Source organism: Pavona decussata, unplaced genomic scaffold, assembly GCF_977016875.1.
Source record: "Pavona decussata unplaced genomic scaffold, jaPavDecu1.1 SCAFFOLD_2896, whole genome shotgun sequence".
NCBI classification, from domain to species: domain Eukaryota; kingdom Metazoa; phylum Cnidaria; class Anthozoa; order Scleractinia; family Agariciidae; genus Pavona; species Pavona decussata.
This window is the reverse complement of record NW_028146297.1, coordinates 3,445-11,052: the sequence shown is the minus strand read 5'-3', so window position 1 is coordinate 11,052 and position 7,608 is coordinate 3,445. Positions and strand designations below refer to the sequence as shown.

The window sequence follows — 7,608 nt, the reverse complement described above, 5'->3', positions numbered from 1 at the left end:
CGATGGAGATCGAACTGATGTCTGGGTTGGGCTCCTCATCATCATAATCAGTCAGGTCTATACGATCTCGAACATCATAAACGTGAAAGTAGTGAAGAGATTTTGTCTGGTTGTCATATTCGCATGTCTTGGGGTTTAATGTTTTTGTCGATGTTGTCACCAACCAACTTGTTGGATGGCAATGATGATGGATTAGGAACATAAGAGACACTAGGACCAAAAATATCACTAAGTGAAAGATCGGAGGAGCTGGAATCGTCAATGCTTGAAGCTGTCCCTGTAGATGATGTTGAGTCAGATGTGTTTGAAACTGGTACAGGAGAAGGAGTACTGTGTGAAGATGAGGAGCTAGCACTGGACTGGAGCATCTCTGGAGCATTTTCAGTGTTGCCTTGAAATGAGAGAGTAGTTGCTCCATCCATCCGCTCTCCAGCAGTGTTGTTGACACAGCCTTGCTCTGGGTTGCTCTTTTTACCCTGCATGTACCAATTAAGCTGATGTGTTAATTAAAAGTATTAACAGCTAATTAAAGTACAAAAGTACAGTATAATTATAGCACCTTCACTCTTGAAAGTTAACAATAATTATGAACTTTACTGTTAATACACACCTCCTTCATTCTTCTGGTTATGTCCTCTTTCCACTGCAACACTGCTGCATCAAAGTTCTTTCCAAATCTGTCCACACATGCTGTTGTCGCCTTATGTGATAGACATAAGCACAGCTTTTGCAACCGGGTATACACCTAACAGTTGTTGTACACGTAAGAAAGATAAAAAATGTACAACTTATTACTAGTAGTAGCTATTACTTACTTTCTTTGATGCATGGCCACAGAACAAAATCAGAGAGATAATGCACTGCAAGAGATTCATCTTCTGACTTCGTCCTCGAAGGAGGATAGCACAGCAAACACTGACCAAGGTGTCGACATCAATCATACGAGACTTCTGCTTCTTAGCCCTCGAACGTCTACGTCCTTGTACACATCCCCGAAGAATAGTCAAAACTGATAGGGCATGTGTCTTCATCTCCTCAATAATGGACTTAACAGTAAACTGCTGAACACTATCACAATCAGCCTTGCGCAGCACTGACATTACTTCCTTGGTGCACAACTTTTTCATCTCTTTTCCCAAGTGGGTACCAATCAGTTCAATCACTCGGGTGCGTATGCGTTCATCTTTCACCACCTGTCTGGCTATAGCACTCCTGTTAGACCTTCCGACACTTCTTCCCAACTTCTTTAATGATCTTAACTGATACACACATGCACTTTTCTTTCGTTTTAGCAATACCTATAGATTTGATAGCAAACTTGTTTTATGTATGGTCGTTCGTCCATGCATGCTCAGCTATAGCTGACATGTCTGTGAAGCACTTAATGCAGACGCTAGAGAACACGCACTTCAATCGAGACAGCAGGTAGCTATGACCTACCAGACTGTTGTATAGCCATGTACGCACCAGAATTAGGAGGTGTAGCATGCTTGAGCGACACCCGTACCGGCGCAGGAGCGCAGTCATGCATGTGCAGTAGTAGCAAGCAATTAGTTAGCTTATTGCACTTTTCCCTCTCAAATAACCAATAGCTAAATGTAAAGTCTCACCCAGTCTAGGTTCATCTCACCCTGAGGACTGGAGTATCCAGTCGAAACGTCGGCAAGATAAATCAAGTTGTCTATTTCGAGAACTTTCATCACTGTTTTAAGAATACAAGTTGTCATGACACGATGTGTAGCTATAGCTAACTAGCTACTGGGGACTGTGTGTCAATTGAAATAACTAGGGGTGCATGGGTACGAGACTGTAACCACTATATGTGCTCCCTAGCCCTGCAAACTACCTATTGGTAATGGTCAGTGGATAGCTACACAAATGCAGATTATGGAATTGTAGGTATTGGTCATCATTTTATCTGAACGCTGTCGTTAACATAAACAATTACAAATGGCTGCCCAATTGGCGGTGATAGCCAAATAGATGCTATAGCTAACTCAGGAAAGAAGGCTTCTTAGTGACATCGCCCAAGTTTTGTGTGCAGTACACTGATAAGCTAAGTTTGTCACACAGGAGTCCTAGCTAGCTATATTGCACATTGCACTAACCGCAAACCCATATTGCACTAACCACAAACGCTTCGGGCGAATTCCATAGTTTACCCATACTCGTGTGCAGAATACTAGCTATTGCTTCTAGTACATGCAGTCAATACACTGCTGCATAAGTATACATATGGCGCGAGGCTTGGGCGGGACTTCGGCGTTGCTCGAAGAGCTAGCTGGCGTACCCAGACTACTTGAACGTGAACTGTCGAGTTGTACCTCTTCTCCCCACCACCTTGCTCCCAAGAGCTTGATAGCTCAACTGGTAGAGCAATACACGGGAGATGTGAAGGTGTGGGTTCGATCCCCACCCAAGTCATAAGATTTTTTTGGAAATCTTGGGACTTGTATAGCTACAAGTGCTAAAGGCAATAATCTATTGGTGAGTTAAGGCCTGATGGCAAGAGCATCTAGCGGAGTGCCAAAGTGACAGCATGGTCACTACCAAGGGTGCTCAATGAGAGAAGCTCATTTCTCAGTGAAGTAATTAGGCACCAAGAACTAGCACTTGTACCTCTTCTCCCCACCACCTTGCTCCAAAGGGCTTGATAGCTCAACTGGTAGAGCAGCACACCGGAAATGTGAAGGTGTGGGTTCGATCCCCACTCAAGTCCTATGATTGTTTCGGAAATCTTGGGACTTGTATACTAGTGCTACAGGCAAATGACTCATAGTCCAAGTTTTGCTCAAGTACCTCGATGTAGGTCTCATACAGTCTCCTCCATTTTTGTCTAGCTAGCTAGCCGCTAAAACGAGAGAGTTCGCTGAGTAGTGATGTTCAGCGAAGGAGAAATGTCAGTGTAGGTAGCTAGCTACCGGTAGTCTTGCTTTTTGCTAGCATAGTATCCGGCAAACGTGTATCTATGGCAGCTTGCCTTCGGGATATAAACTAGTTACCGGTATATCACTTGGGTGCAAAGCGCCCTCGTGCTTCGGTGCAATAAATGCAAAAAAAACCTCGTGCCTGTGATATATTACTACAACAGTGCCGGATTTTCCTCTTTCAGCTCATTGGAACTAATGTCAGTGCATGTGCTTTATGTGCATGTGCCAATCACGTGTTGTATCCACACCCAAAATCATTCTGCGAGTGTGTGTGTTTTACGGTAATCTGATGTGGTTTGGCCATGCCAGACTAGATTTACGGAGTAAGGTTAGACAAGCGAAGTTTTTATTTTTTAGTAACTGTTAGCGGTTCAACTGAAACTACCGTATAGCCGGAAATATTGGCGGTATTTAAATTTGGCGGTTTGGCCCTAGATCGCCATTGTGGAAATATTGGCTGATTTTAATTTGGCGGTTCGGTAAGGGATCGCCACACGTATATATGCAAGTATAAAAATAATATTGGCTGATTTTAATTTGGCGGTAGCGAGCTAGACCGCCAAACCGCTAAATTTAAATCCCCGCCAAATTTTCCGGCTATACGGTATATTGTGATCGTGTAGGACACCACGGTGGCTATCTCTGTTGATGGTAATCGGGCAACCCAGTGGCGAATCTAGGGGGGGTTCAGGGGGTTGCGACCCCCCCAAACGATTCTGAGCAGTCTCACCCACCTCCATACTATGCCTACTATAGCTTGGCACAGTTGCTGCTGGCAGTGTGGTTAGCAGCAGACAGGCTGGATTATGAGTATTCCCCCCAAACCAAACAGGTTGTACTCGGTGGTTAGTAGTAGCTATGAATAATCCACTTTCAGCCAGACAAAAAGTTAGTTTGTGTTGGTAGTCCTCCCGATAGCTCTATGTAGTGGTTAATAGCACACATACAGCTCAGTACACTACTTTTTCAGAGCAGTATTGTTAGCGTACTTAATTAGCTGAATAACTTAAGACACCATGTCTCAGAATGAGCAGGGAAAGCATTTGCTAGCAACTTAGCTACAGCATCCTTCTGAAGTAACAGTGAATCAGTACATAGCAGGAAAAAATAGGCATCGTGCAGAATTGAGACAAACAGCGTAGAATGTCCAAATATGCCAATTTTGCTGAAGCGATGGTGGGCACGAGTCATAAAATGGGTGTGGCTTCGCCAAAAGTGGGCATGGTCAGAAAAAATTCAGCGCGCTACACGCACATTAATGTCACAACCCCCCTATATAAATTTTCCTAGATCCGCCCCTGCAAACAGGAAAGGTTACACATTGAGCGCCCATTTAAAAGGCTGACGGGAAACCAGACAAGCTGGATCAGGGCAAGAGTAGAAACATCGTTTCACTTGGAATGAACAAAAGGTACTTACGGCTACTTTAATAGATAGTCTCCGATGGTTGATAGCTTTGTGGCAATCAAGAGTGTAGATGGGAAGGGAAGAATCGGATGCGAGCTTTTAAACGAAGAATGGGAAGCCACATAAGCTCGATCAGAACACGGGTGGAACCTCGCTTAGCTCGGAATAACTATTACATAAACATTCACTGGTTTAATATGTGCCTTTTACGCTATTGATCCTTTACCCACTAGTATAAATGCTCGTTTAGAATGATCGTCGGATTAACAAATTACAGGTTAAGGTACAGTAAGTTATCGTCGTAAAATTTGCTGATTGCTGTCGCTAACATTGATCGAGAGATTTGGCACGGAACAACAAACTCCTTCATAGTTGTAGTTGAGGATACAAATGCTACCAAATCCAATCATACAACAATAGCTATATCCGGCCCGGCACACTTATCATCTCTCTTAAGTGGCAAGCTAACAGTATCTTATCGATAGCTACTCGGCTACACTCAGCAGACTGTGATTTAGCAACTCACAAAACTTTGTTGATCCACTGACAGGAGCACACACTACTTGGGTAGAAGACTAGGTACTGTAGCTAAAGGCTCCAAATCTAGCTTCAGGGACACAATTAGGAGTATACACTAGCGGATGCCACACCCACTTGACAAAATAACTTGATGCAGTTGAATAGTATTACACTCACCTAAAGCCATGCAAAATAGAATGTTAGTTGCATACCTTCTGTTAGCCCGCATCAGATTTCATTATCGTTAACACTCGGTGCCTGCACCGCAGGGTTACGACAGTCTTTCTGTGTGTGTGTGTGTGTGTCTGTTTGTTACCAAGCTAACTGCTACATACCTCGTTTGTAGGTTGAAATCAAAGTGTCGTTAGGCTTCTCTTAGTGATTTGTTCAAACAAAATGTGTAGCTAGAATTTCTTGAAAATGCTTTGTTCAAAAGTTATGGCAACATTTGCTGATCGTCTCAGTGTTCTTCGCTTTCTTGACGAACTTTCGATGTACCAAAGAGATAGTGATGGCTTCTTTTCAACTAGAGTTGTGTAAAAATCAAGTCTTCTTTTCATAATTGTGACTACTGACGTTCTATAGAATAGATTACAAGCTTCTTGCACGAAGATTAAACTTAACGTGGGTGATATCCACAGAGCATGCGTGCATAGCACATGCCTGGGGCGAACGCTGAGGGTTTGCAATGTAGTGCTTCATTGAAATAGAACCACTGCACGTGCATGCTACGTGTGGCAGTGTGCTGTATACTAGTAGCTATACAGTTGCTGTGCACTTTCTATAACCAACGTTGTCGACCCCAACATACATCTAGCTACCATAGAAAGTAGTTCAAATGGAATCTGCTTTGAAACTTTAAACACTTTCCGTCAAGATTGTCTCTAGAGTTCATCATCTTCTTCACTCGTTGTCGATTAGTAGGAGGGGCTGGCAATGTTCACGTCCGCCATGCAAAGAACTCTCTGAGCATGGTGGATGAATAATGAAATAGTAAATAATTACTGCCCACCCTCATGCACTTCTTAAAAAAGCTGGAAGAGACACTAATATATATACTAATTTGCATGGCCTAAGTTACAAGTACACTGAAGACTGCTCTCATTGAAGACATTGCCAACACTAAATAAAGACAGTACTGTCACTGAGGACAAAGCAGTCACTGAAGACACTTCTATCACTGTCGGCACTGAAGAAACTGCTGTCACCGAGGTCACTGAAGACACTGCCGTCACTGAGAAAAATGCAGTCACAGTATACACTGATGACAATGCAGTCACTGACTGCACTACTGGCACTAAAGAAACTGCTGTCACCAAGCTGTCACTGAGGTCACTGAAGAAACCAACACTGCTGGCACTGAAAACGCTATGCAGTGCTATAGAGGAAGAGAGTACATCTTGATGATGCATGGTGTACATATTCCACAGAGTTTACTGATTTTGGACATGACTTTTGTAGCAAGCTAGATGTCTTAACTACCTACAGTTCTGGAGACATTAACCAAATACAGTGGCATATTTATTTTATGTTAGGCACCAAATGTCGCAAAATAATCTTAAGACAGCACACCGCACATTGCACATCCTTACCGATTAACAGATATTCTAGATCAACACTGCGATATCTTGCAGCGTTCACTAAAACCAGCAGGAAACACACCCACAGGTCGGTTAGATAGTGCACACGTGGTACTCCCATAGGAACGTATTCAACACGCCCATCATCAACTGCACTAGCAGTCACAGTACAATCGCACGATCAGTGTGTAACAGCTTGGGTCGCTGGGCGTGAAATATCTGGTGAGAGAGGTGCTAGAGTTTTTAGACGTACTCTTGGTTGTTTTGCAAAGTTGTTACTTGTTGTTTGCTGGTGGCCACTGCTGGAGTTTCAAAATGGAGATAGTGCGGAATAGCTAATCATTTGTTGTTGAAGCCAAGGTACATAAACAGCACTTTCTGTAGCAGGCAAAGCAAATGATTGCAGAGTCTAAAATAGCTGTTTATGCAAGTTTAGAAAAAAATGTACTCTCTTCCTCCGTAGCAATGTACTGTACAGTATTGACCAAAACGAAAACTTCTCAAATTTTCCGGTTAAAGGTAGGGTCTCATCCAGTTGGGGAGGTGGGAGGGAAGCTTCCCCCAAAACATCCTAGCTTGCCCCCCCCCCCCCCCGAGGAAGGGAGATAGGAAGAGAGAGAGAGAGAGAGAGAGAGAGAGAGAGAGAAAGAATAACAGAGGGGGAACACTTCAAATAGCATACCAAATTCAAATGTAACAACTGTCATTACAGATATACATTCTGATGAGATACTTTCTTCCATTACTAAATCTAAAAATCATCAGTCTATGAGGTTTTTGCTCCTTCCAGTGAGTCACAATGTCATTTAATTTGTCAACATTCAGAGTGTCGGGACCCTCTATACAAGTATGCATAGCTAATCTAAACTCTCCTCACCTAGCCTGTGTCATTTCCTATGGCGTGTTTTATATATAACTCTCATATTGCTGAAAATTCTTTCTACTGTAGCAGTAGTGATAGGTAAGATTACTGCGAGTGAAGCGAGAGTGACAAGGTTGGGAAATGCAATTTAGAGGAGTGCATGGAATTGCTTCCGAAGTACTGTTGTAGGTTCCCACTCCAAAATTATTTTTCTGGAATGAAACACTGATAGGATATAGTTGCATTTGTAAATAAAAGCACCAACATGCAGAACGCTCGGTGTGTTAGCGCCTTTTATGCTGACGGCCAC

The 7,608-nt window shown here is 43.0% G+C and overlaps 1 non-coding gene across 1 annotated transcript; it reads left to right on the top strand.

Moving 5' to 3' along the window:
• The first annotated feature begins 2,647 nt into the window (after positions 1 to 2,647).
• Positions 2,648 to 2,719, top strand: Trnas-gga (transfer RNA serine (anticodon GGA)). The gene has a single exon. It is a non-coding gene; the product is annotated as a tRNA-Ser (tRNA).
• Positions 2,720 to 7,608: the final 4,889 nt, after the last annotated feature.